This window comes from Schistocerca americana, chromosome 6, assembly GCF_021461395.2.
Source record: "Schistocerca americana isolate TAMUIC-IGC-003095 chromosome 6, iqSchAmer2.1, whole genome shotgun sequence".
In the NCBI taxonomy this organism is placed as follows: Eukaryota; Metazoa; Arthropoda; class Insecta; order Orthoptera; family Acrididae; genus Schistocerca; species Schistocerca americana.
The window spans coordinates 115,373,212-115,385,345 of record NC_060124.1 but is presented as its reverse complement, the minus strand read 5'-3'; positions in this window follow the sequence as shown (position 1 = coordinate 115,385,345).

Genomic DNA, 12,134 nt, shown 5'->3' with positions numbered 1-12,134 from the left:
GCGAGGACCACTCGCAACCGTCTCCATGAAGCTGGGCTACGGTCCCGCACACCGTTAGGCCGTCTTCCGCTCACGCCCCAACATCGTGCAGCCCGCCTCCAGTGGTGTCGCGACAGGTGTAAATGGAGGGACGAATGGAGACGTGTCGTCTTCAGCGATGAGAGTCGCTTCTGCCTTGGTGCCAATGATGGTCGTATGCGTGTTTGGCGCCGTGCAGGTGAGCGCCACAATCAGGACTGCATACGACCGAGGCACACACGGCCAACACCCGGCATCATGGTGTGGGGAGCGATCTCCTACACTGGCCGTACACCACTGGTGATCGTCGAGGGGACACTGAATAGTGCACGGTACATCCAAACCGTCATCGAACCCATCGTTCTACCATTCCTAGACCGGCAAGGGAACTTGCTGTTCCAACAGGACAGTGCACGTCCGCATGTATCCCGTGCCACCCAACGTGCTCTAGAAGGTGTAAGTCAACTACCCTGGCCAGCAAGATCTCCGGATCTGTCCCCCATTAAGCATGTTTGGGACTGGATGAAGCGTCGTCTCACGCGGTCTGCACGTCCAGCACGTACGCTGGTCCAACTGAGGCGCCAGGTGGAAATGGCATGGCAAGCCGTTCCACAGGGCTACATCCAGCATCTCTACGATCGTCTCCATGGGAGAATAGCAGCCTGCATTGCTGCGAAAGGTGGATATACACTGTACTAGTGCCGACATTGTGCATGCTCTGTTGCCTGTGTCTATGTGCCTGTGGTTCTGTCAGTGTGATCATGTGATGTATCTGACCCCAGGAATGTGTCAATAAAGTTTCCCCTTCCTGGGACAATGAATTCACGGTGTTCTTACTTCAATTTCCAGGAGTGTAGAAGAGTACCGAGCAGGATTTAGGAAACGTAGATCATGTGCAGAGTAGATTCTTAATTTAAAAACCATTTTGAGACTGAATGTTATACAAAATAATAACACAGTAGATACTTTTGTAGAGTTCACGAAGGCTTACGACTCATTCGACTGATAGATACAACTTCAGATAATTTATACTATTTCTGATACCTTACGAATGAGGAACAGACGAAAATACCTGAACAGTTGTTGAACAAACGCTCACGGGTATGACACCAAGGATTAAGTTCCAAGATGAAATTTCTTAAAGTCCAAAATCAAAGCAGGAGTTCCACAAGGAGACGGACTGTCCCCGATTCTCTTTAACCTGGTTTTAGGTAAAAGAGTAACAACATTGGAAAACACATTTGGAAACAGAGATTAAAAGGTATAATTTTGAAGTAAAATATTTGGCCTTTACAGATGTTATAACTTTGATAACTGAAAACCAAACACACGCCAGTGTTATGCTTGATCTGTTACACGAGATCGCAAAAAAGACTGCGCTAAAATTGTCTAATGAAAGAAACGAGTATGTAGTTCACAAACACAATGGATCCAAGCCAACGGACTGTATAACACCACAAATAAAGAAAGAATGTAGAAGTTATAATTTATATAGAAATTAATACAAAACTAATAAAATAAGAAATTAATATCCGTTCAAGTGAAGATCAGACATTGTAACCAATTATTAGTACACAAGCAACACATAATGAGAAAGAGACGACTAAAAGTGTATATACATTTAAAAAGAATGGAAGAAACGCGGATAACAAAGAAATCTCTTAATTGTGTAAATAAACTGAAGAAAACTGTAGGATGGGTAGAAGCAGTGACGAAAATTCAAACAAAACACGTGTTAAAATAAAACAATGCGTGACAGGAATCGCTTCACGTTACTGTTAGAAAGCGCAACCTATGAACAAGATAAAGCAAACACCGACCAGAGAGTGTGGACAGGGGATCGGAGACGAGCAGTTGAAGGGAAAATGAAGAAGTACTGGGAAGAAAGTAAGAAAAAGAGACACCATAAGTCATAAGTTTTATTGGTCGATAGCTGACTAAATTCATAAATAAAAAGCCAAAAAAAAATGCAAATATGAACCAGACCTACAGGGACACACTTTCAGAAGTTGTTCAGCAGTGGTTGATGACTATTCTGGTATAAGGGACCCATGTATCTATCCTCTCTTTGCGAAGTAGTAAGGTAATTATGTTGTTCAGTTGTTACCATTTTGAGAAAATATTTACAAACAGTGAAAAATAGTGCCACAAACATTGCTCCGCCAGAACGATACGCCCACCTACCCAACAGCTGATATGTACACCGTTGGCACCATAACAGCGGCGACGCATCGCGGCAAGGAAGCAGTGAGGCTCTGTCAAGTCGTCTATGGGAGTTAGAATCACATCTGCACACGCAAATCACCTAATTCCCGTAAATTGAGAGGAGGGGTTCGATGAACTCAGACGCCACGTTCAGTCACATCACAGATCGATTAGCATCAGATCTGGGGACTCGGGCGGCCAGAACATCAGTTGCAACAGGCCACTGTGTTCTTCGAACCTCTTCAACACTCTCCAGGTTTTGTGACATGGCCCATTATCTTGTTGGAAATGCTACAGCGGTCGGGAAACACAATCGTCAAGAAAGGGTGTACATAGTCTGCAACCGCGTACGATACTTCTCGGCCGTCATGGTGCCTTGTACGAGCCCGACTTGCCCCATGGATACCCACGTGAATGTTCCCCAGAGAGTAATGGACCCGCTGCCAGTTCGTATCTCTCCCGCAGTGCAGGTGTCAAGGAGCTGTTCCCTTGGAAGACAAAGGATTCACGCCGTCCCATCGGCTTGATGAAGAAGGTATCAGGATTCATCAAACCATACAATACTCTGCCACTGCACCAAGTCCAGTGCCTATGGTCACGTACCCATTTCAGTCGTAATTACCGATTCCTGATGTTAATATTGGCACATGCATGGGTCGTCAGCTGTGGACGCCCATCGTTAGGAGTGTTTGGTGCACTGTGCGTTCAGAAGCACTTTTACTCTGACCAGCAATCAAGTCAGATGTTAGTTGTGGCACAGTTCGCTGCCTGTCCGATTTTACCAGTCCGCCGAGCCTACGACGACCGACATCTGTAATGAGTGGCTGCCGCCCAACCGCACGATGTCTGGAAGTACTTTAAGGGGCTCCGGAACGCCCTATACTTGCAATGTTAAAATAACGCTTATAAATTACACCTTTCCTCACAAAGTATTTGAGGTAGGAAGCTGAACTTTTTACAGATTATTTATTGGAATATGGGCTACAACTTAACACAGGGATTTTACAAAATTTTAGTTCAGTTATTAAAGATGATTTTTTTCAATTGTAATGAAAATTCACAACATTTTTTTGCAATTTTTTATTTATATATTCAAAAATATACAGTTTTTTAGAAAAAGGCTGTGTTTAATTATGCAGAAGGTACTGGGTAACATTTACTGAAAGTTTGAAACAAATATGTTTGGAAGATCCTTAGAAAACATGTAATTAGTATGAGAAAATAAAAGTTTTGGGAATCGAGCTACAAAGATTGGATTAACTATTTAGTGCATTCCAGGTTCATAGGGTGGATTATCTTCATCCTCTGCAAACTCCTCCTCCAGCTTCCTTTTGTTCCTCCTCCTGTTTACTCTTGCTTGTATTTCTAGACTCTTTACAGCCCTGTCTGCAGCCCGAAGGCGTTCCTTGTCTAGAGCAAGCATCGCTCGTTGTTGTGTTCGTAGATTTTGCTACCATTTTCTTCAGTTGCAGTTACTGCAACACTGTTCCAAAAGGTGGTCATGTATGAACACTTATCACATTTCAGTTGTATTTCACTAGCAAGTCCTACGTGCTTTGTTATGGAGAGTTCTAGACCAACTTCACTACAATGAATACATCTTACACAGTTTGAAAAAATTCCTTAGAGAACCGACATATCAAATATTTCATTCACATCCGATTCGCCCATAAAACATTCATAGTTTTCACTCATTGAACCAAGCTTCTTCTGTGAAGTATTTTCTTTCCCACTTTGACTGCTATGGGCAGGTGTACTTGAGAGATTAGGTTCACTCACTTGGTTATCGTCTTTATTGTTTACAGTAATAACACATACTTTTGGCTTTCCAACATTTCTCCTTTTCTTAAAAGCCTTCAGAGGATTTCTAATAACTTTACTTTTACTCATTATTATACTTCAACAAAACAGAGACTCAAGAAACAGAATTAATTACGAATATTTTCGAGATAACGACAGAGTAAATAAACATGAAACAATCGACAATCACACCAGCGATATATATTGAACCATCACAGGTTAGCCACAACACATACTTTATCTCACATCACTAAAATGTACCTGATGAACACGGACGTTAATAATAACACCATTTGACAGCAGTTTAACAGCGCAACAGTGGGTCACGCCCCATGTAGAACACATTTAAAAAAAAATGTAAAAATAGTTGTAGTCTTCGGAATTGAATAAATTATATATCTATTAAAAGGTAATAGTCTGCAGATTCAGAAAACGCAAAAAAGTAAAAATTGAACTTTTCACGATTTTGAGCCTTTCCGGAGTCCCTTAACCTTGATTTCTCCACGTGTTTACGACACTCACCACAGCACTCCTCGAACACCTGACTACTCGTGCAGTTTCAGAAATGCTCGTGCTGAGCCTGCGGGCCATGACAATCTCACCTTATGAAACTCAGATAGATCGCGCAACTTCCCCTTTGTAGACACGGACTGTGCGCTAACTGATAATACGTGGACCGAGCGAGTGTCTCAGGGGTGCTCGTTCCTCGCCATGTGACGCTGCTACCGCGTGGACGGGTTTATATTAATAGGAGGTCGGCAGTGATAATGTTGTTGCTGATCAGTGTATTTAAGCTCCAATACTATATACAGCTGACGTTTTTAGCCTCACTAAGGGGAGAGCCTCCGTTCCACGGGATTCTGTGAACCCCTACATGAGGTTCATATTGGGCTACTTTTCATCAGTAAACCTTTCTATAGTACTTTTCTGTATCGCTGTCAATGAACAACAAACACTGCCAGAAAACAATACCCTAGACAGAACGTGCATTCCTTAGGTCGAACTTCAACGCAATGAGTTAACACTGGGGTACATTTGTCCACTGCAGTGGACAGCTCTTAATGCCACCTGTTTGGCGTTTGTAATCAGCCCTGAGACTGCACTCCATTGCATACTCCTTACTGTTTCTGTGCACTACGTGCATTTGCAGCTTCAGAACTGATCAAAAACGCCAAAGAAGCAGAGATAGCGGCTTCATTTGCGCTGTTGTGCATTATTTTCACTGCACTAGACATACAAAGGTAAGAGGAAAAAAAAACCAAGCGAAGTACAATAACTCTGTAACGAGCTGCCAGACCATGGACCCCTTACACCAAAATACTCGGAAAGTGTCTGTGTCGAGGCACTTAGAATACATAGCGTATATTCCTCCTGTAGTAACTAGAATGGCATGGACATCAAACTGGGTGCCAAAAATGTAAATCGAGGGATACTGAGTCCACCTTATATGCTAAAATACGACGAATGATGAGGTGGGGATACTGGAAAAATTAATTGATTTCTTGTTTTTTGGTCACCAGATTTTACCATGATTAACCAAATTAAAAGAAGGCATCCTTTCACTAAATGTGTGTAACATTCTGGAATGGCTTAGAGGTTTACATATATATCTATATGGAACAGTATTTATATTAGACTACCAACTCTTTTCAAATTACAAGCGTAGCATGGAAGTGTGCAAGGGATTGAAACAAACTCCAGTGACAGTGAATTGAATAAGTACTTCATTTCTGTGTGGTGGTGAAATATATGTGTAATTTTTCCATGAGCGAAACCTGTTGCCTGTCTGTGAGAATGCAATGTCCGCAGGGGTAGGATAGCAAAAGGGTTTTGAAACATATTATTAAAAGGCAGAGTCGTTGATAGGTATGCTTTGGGCGACAGCCACTCTTTCGGATGACCACCGTGTCCCTGTGTCAGCCACAGCAGGAGACAGTAGACTGTACTCTGAAATTTGTAAACCGGTACTATGAGACAGTGAAGTAAACGCTTTCTAAAAAGATGAGGATCTGCAAGGGGATGAATAAACGTGAGACGCAGATCACGCGGAATCTGTTGGACCTAGAGGCCAACAGGAATTGATCCAAAACTTTTGTAAGGAAGACCAGGATTATCTCACCCAGCTTAATTTTGTAGTGGAGACGAAAACTCAGGAGTGCCTATGTACAGCTGTTATCATTGATAGAAACTTGAAGCCAAACTCTTAGTGGGAGAGAATTTCTGCTACCTGTTCCCATTCGAAGAGCGAAGTGTCTATTACTGGTTAATCACAGCAAATACCTTGAAAGTAGAGAGATTGCTAGTATTGAGAGAGGATGAGCGACACCCTTACTATTCTCCATATTCAAGATTACAAATTAATGTTTATTTGACACCCAGGAAATCCTTTTTGTGAGTCGACAGGAAGTTTTCAGCATGAGCAGGCATTGACGGGAGCATGTACAGTGTCAATGCATGCGAGATCTTTAAGGCGGCTCTCCTTTGAAATTTCTGGAGTTGAGAACAGGCGGACAATATGGTCAATTAACAGTAAATGTTGCAGTAGATTTTTCAGGCTCGAAAGCCGCGTGCAGCTATTAGGGAAAGGAACTTTTCAAATCACCTGCCGGTGACAGAATACTGGGCTCAAGAGTTTCTCGCTCTGGTGTGCTGACAAAGCGTTCGGCCAATGAGGCAGTAAAACTGCGTACTTGGATCTACCTGTCTGGCGACTCTTATTTTAGCAGCGGCAGGAGTGTGAGAGAAATATTATTGCCCGACCAACATGTTACGACAGTACCATAAACGCCCTTTGTGAAGAGGAATGGCGGCCACACAAATTCGCGAGTTTCCATGTTCACTATGGATTGGACACAATCGAGGGAGCTATAAGGTGTTCTTTTCCCTCTGATTCCTGAGTTTTTTGAGAAGCCTCAGGTCCTCAAACAACTGCAGAAGGAGCAGCATTAATTGCGGCTCTGGAATGATCTATGTTGACACGGAAAGGGACTTCTCTTTCTTTATACAGAGCACATGGCCGGCCACGAGGTAATGCACAGGCCTGGAGATAATCGTGTCCATGACAAATATGTCTTTCACTTTACAGCAACATGGAAACTCAAATCACGCTAGTATGGCGGTGGGAAGAAACAAGTGTGGAGCACGTCTCCTATCTGTGCAGTAATTAGCGAGTCAGGGATTATCTGCTTCTCCTGAGATAAGACGAATATTTTAACTTTGATTAGGATTGGCCGAGGAGTAGATCAGATGTGTAATAGATGAGACATGGAGCTCGGGAGTCTTATGGTTCGCATGAAACCCCGGTAGGGCCAGTTGTGGGTATGCTTTTGTGGAGTTAACAGAAGTTTGATGGAAAGTGAGGAGAGGAAAACGCTGTGGCTTCAGATTCATACTCCAGTCTGGAGTAGATTCTGGTCTTGACTTTTGATATGAGTGGGTTGCACTTGGGACACTCATCTTGAGTGTGACTTCGCACTGGCACTGCTCTTGACTGGGGAGCCTGTAGGGAGGACTTAGCTGTACCGACCGTTTAGACCTTAGTCATCTCGGACAACTTGCAGTGCCGAGGGCAGTTGTATTCGAGACAGGTCTGCAGCCTTGGAGTTTGATAGACTTTAGTGCACTGCTGCATAAGTGAGTCAAAGTGGGCCATGGTATGACTGGCGAAAATGTCCGGCGAACAGGAGCGTCTCATGCTGAAATCCGCCGAGATTTCAGGGCTCCATCAGAGAGTAATTGCGATCCATGTAACAGATTGCCTGCCACTTCTTTGCATATTTCGTGCCTAGAATAGCGAATTACAAGCGCCGCACATTGCAGATCTGCAGACGCTTAAATCATCACCTTCACCTGAGTCAGCACCACACATCAAGGAAACGGATATTGCATTGCTGTTCCAGCTTGTAACTTCCGTGTAGAATAAATCCATCGAAGTCTATCCAGTGTTAGATTATTTCAGGTTGCGTTATGCATATTTTGAGGCAGACTAAATACATCAATGAGAAAGCCAGACTTTGTTAACTGGCAGCCACCCAGGGGATTACTAACTGTTTGTTGCAAAGCTGTACTGCCATCAGTTCAGGTTTAACTGTCATTTATTTGTCCTACTTGTAATAAATAAACGTACGCCATAAATTTTATAAAAGATTAATCCCATGTTGATATATAAATCCCATGTTGAGAGAAATTCAAACGCACATCATCGTTAATTATAAGTCCCGTAACCCATTTCTTTCTTTATTGTTTCTTTCTGACGATTCTCTTGAGGTTCAGTTTGTTATTAAATGTTACTGAATTATCACGATAGGCCATGTACATCGTATTATCGCTTACTATGTAGAAAAATGAACAGGCTTTATGTGTGTGTGTGTTTGTGTGTGTGTGTGTGTGTGTGTGTGTGTGTGTGTGTGTGTGTGTGTGTGTGTGTGTGTGTGTGTGTTTGTGTGTCTGTGTTTTCGTGTGTGTGTGTGTGTGTGTGTGTGTGTTCGTGTGTGTGTGTGTGTGTGTTCGTGTCTGTGTGTGATGATCATGTTGTAGCAATTAATTTGCTGGACTCCACACTGACCGTTAAATTATGTCGTGATATTATATTGCGCTAGTACCATGTTGGGCGTCAATTATGTAGCGGCCATAAAGGGTGTAAATGATAACCATTTATAATATACCACGGCGGTGTATGAGGCGGCAACCCATTTGCTGCAGAGTCTTATGGTTATCAAGCCGGGAGATGATTCAAATTAGCCTACAGAAGCTACTTAATCTACAGCTCCTGCACAGCACGTCAGAATTTTAGAATCCCCTCTCATTATCATGATAAATTCTATCGTTAAAACTTGTGAGACAACGCTTCTTGTGAGGATAACACGAAGAAAACACCTTTGAACACGGTATAAAAACTAAATATGCGTCAACGTTTCCATAGTTTTCTTTTTCAGGCGAGGTGTCGGATATATGTCATACGCTGGACCACAGGCTCCTCTGTCTCATCTGCAACGGCTGGGCCAATCGCACACCTCTGGTGGGATTTCGCGGCCGGTGGTGGGGAGGAATCATGGAATGTGTTGAGAGGGATGGAGACTCTCGGTGTGTTGGGGACTCCTGGCGTCGCTTCGTGATATTTCCTGTCTATTCCATCCACAGCTATCGCCGCTTTAACACCAGTGTGCTCTTTAGGTTTTCTTGTTAGCGCTACATCCGATGCGGTGCTCAGTTGGAACCTCTATCCCAGCTGACAAGATCATCATGGACCCATATTTCCACTGAATGTTTGACAATCGTTCATGCGGCACAACACCACTATCTGATCTTCACTGGAGATATGCTCTGCCACTGCAAATTTGTCCTTCTGGCTAATGCTTCTCATATATTCTGAGCGGCGTTTCGGAACTCGCAGCTGGTTCTAACCAATATATTTCTTGCCACATTACGGAACTAATGCTGTACACTCCAAGTGCCGATAAACCTACTTTGTCTTTCATCGAGCGAAGCATATTTTTTTATTTCAGCCGATTAGCGGAGAAAGGTTTTATTTGTTTATTTATTTACGCATTTATTTTACCTGGCAAGATTAGGGCCTTCAGACCCTCTCTTACACCTAACCAGGCACAACTCAGATTGAACAGATTTCAGTTTCTACAGAACATTAAGGACATATAGCATGCTATACAGTATTAGTGTTAAAGGAAAAGAAATAGAGATTATATAAGTAGTACAATGATAATTATAACAATGAAAAAATAATTATAACAACCAAGAATAATAATAATAGTAATGACTATGTATATGAAAGTAAACACATTTTTCAATTATGAATGTCAGTCCTATTGCTAGTTGGGAATTTTCTCGTTATATTCTTGCAGCTTGTGAGTTATTCTCATCGAGCAGAGACATAAGACGATAGAATAGGGTGAAAGAGATATAGAAGAGGTAGATAGGTAAGAGGAAGAGAAATAGAATGGTAAAATTCGAAGCTATGATGGAGAGGAGAGTGAAAGAGATGAGAGGGGCACAACAATGGTGGCTATACCGTCCCTAATATGTAAGTCTTGAGTTCCCTCTTGAATGTTGAGTGGTTCTGGGTAAGACGCAGATCACAGGGGAGCGCTTTCCATAGTCGTATGGCTCAGATGGAGAACGACACGGAGAAAGATTTTGTGGTATGTAAAGGTACAGCCAAGATGCTAGACGTATCCGATCTGGTTTTGCGGTTGTGGAATGATGATAGGTGTTTAATGTGAGAATATAAGTATTGGGGGCACCAGTGGCTAAGAAATCGATGAAGTAAGTACATCGTGTGGAGGTCGCGTGCCTTATGTGAGCGTATCCAACCTAGCTGGGAGTATGAAGGACTGATATGATCATACAACCGTATATTGCATACGTATTTAACGCAAGCATTCATCACTAACTCGAAGCATCTCGAATTTTCACAATTTGTGCCATGTTGAACTACATCACAGTAGTAAAGATTAGGCAAGACTAGTGTTTAAACTAATTGTTGTTTAACATGGTTTGGAAATATTTTTCTACATTTTTGAATTGCATGTAGGGAGGAGAGCGATTTCCGGCAAGCTGTGACTGTTTGTTCTTCCCAGTTTAGGTGTTCGTCCAAGATCATTCCAAGGTCTTTTACTGTTTTTTGGTATGGTAGTTGGGTACCATTGAGGAGTATTTGAGGGACTGTTTCGCGAAAGTACCGGCTGATTAACTTTGGATGAGATATAAGTATGACCTGGGATTTCTTGGGGTTTAGTTTCAGACCTAGGTTCTGTGCCCATCGAGAAACAGAGCAAAGATCTGCGTTCATACTCGCCACTGCGTCAGCAATGTTCTTCTGCAATATCCTGGCAATATTGGCCTTAAATGGCCCAGCATACGGAGAACACCTGCACGTTTCAAAATACGTTTCGAATTCGGTCTATACTTAAACCTTACAAGCACCGTTGTCTCGCGTTAAGAAGGTCAGATAAAGAAAAGATTTAATTTTCAGGTTGTACGTCGTTAAAAATAACAAAGCTATTAGGTAACATTTATACAAACATCCAGAAACGAATTTTACCTCTACGTATGCAAGGACGAGATCTCAGGTGAACCTCATGTGCTGCAGGTTATGTGGCTTTTGCAAGCCAATTTGTGGTTGTTTCCCCTCTTGATAGATTGCAAGTACGTATTTTAAATCATACTCTTCGTATCGACTTCGCCTACTGCAATACGTTGTGGAGAGTTACCGTTTATAAACTGTGTAGCTGGGCCGACTTTGGATGACATGTTTCGTAGTACTCTCCTGCCCTGTCAACAGTTTTTATGATTTCTGAGCGCTAGACCACTGAAGCAAACAATGATCACATTGCGAACAGATTACATAAAGGTAAACGGCTTTCAGGGTCCCACCAGAATTTAAAAAACCAATCATTAGTTCGCGTTTTCTATGAATACATCTCAGAGCACTTCACCTGGATGGGAAATGTATTGTTGAAAGAAACAAAGGCTCCTGAATGTAGTTGCGTAATACAAATGTTCATTGAGTGGCTGAACATGTAGTCGCTACCCCCCCCCCCCCCCCGCCCCACCACCAGGCAAAATTAAAGGAGCTGTTACTCCATTGTGGCCTTGAGTAGTCTTCTTTGTCTGACGCCTCGCCGAGGTTGGATGTGAGGACGTGGATGCTTACCATTCGAACTCTTCATGTGGCAGTAACTCACACATTGATCATTGCAGACAGGTCCGCCGACGTTAGAAAATGTGTGGGCAGCTCTAATAAAACTTTTTCTTGTCCTTAGGGGACGTCCTTTCCCTAGGCGTGGGAAAAAACGCACAATATTCAGTTTACATAGGGTCGCAGACATATAAATCTCATGCTACAGGAATGGTAAACTATAATCGCACACTGAAAACATGTATCAGAAAGTGAGGAAATAAGCGAATGTTTTTGATTTAACGTAGATTCAGAAAGTCTTGAGTCTCAACTGATATCGATACAGGAATATTGGCGGATGATTGTGTGATTGCCTTCTGGAAGAATATATGGCTGCTTTGCTACAACCAGCTCACACATTGTAATTTATCTCTCCTAATCTCAACTTTTGAGATCAGCTTGAAATCTGAACTCTGCA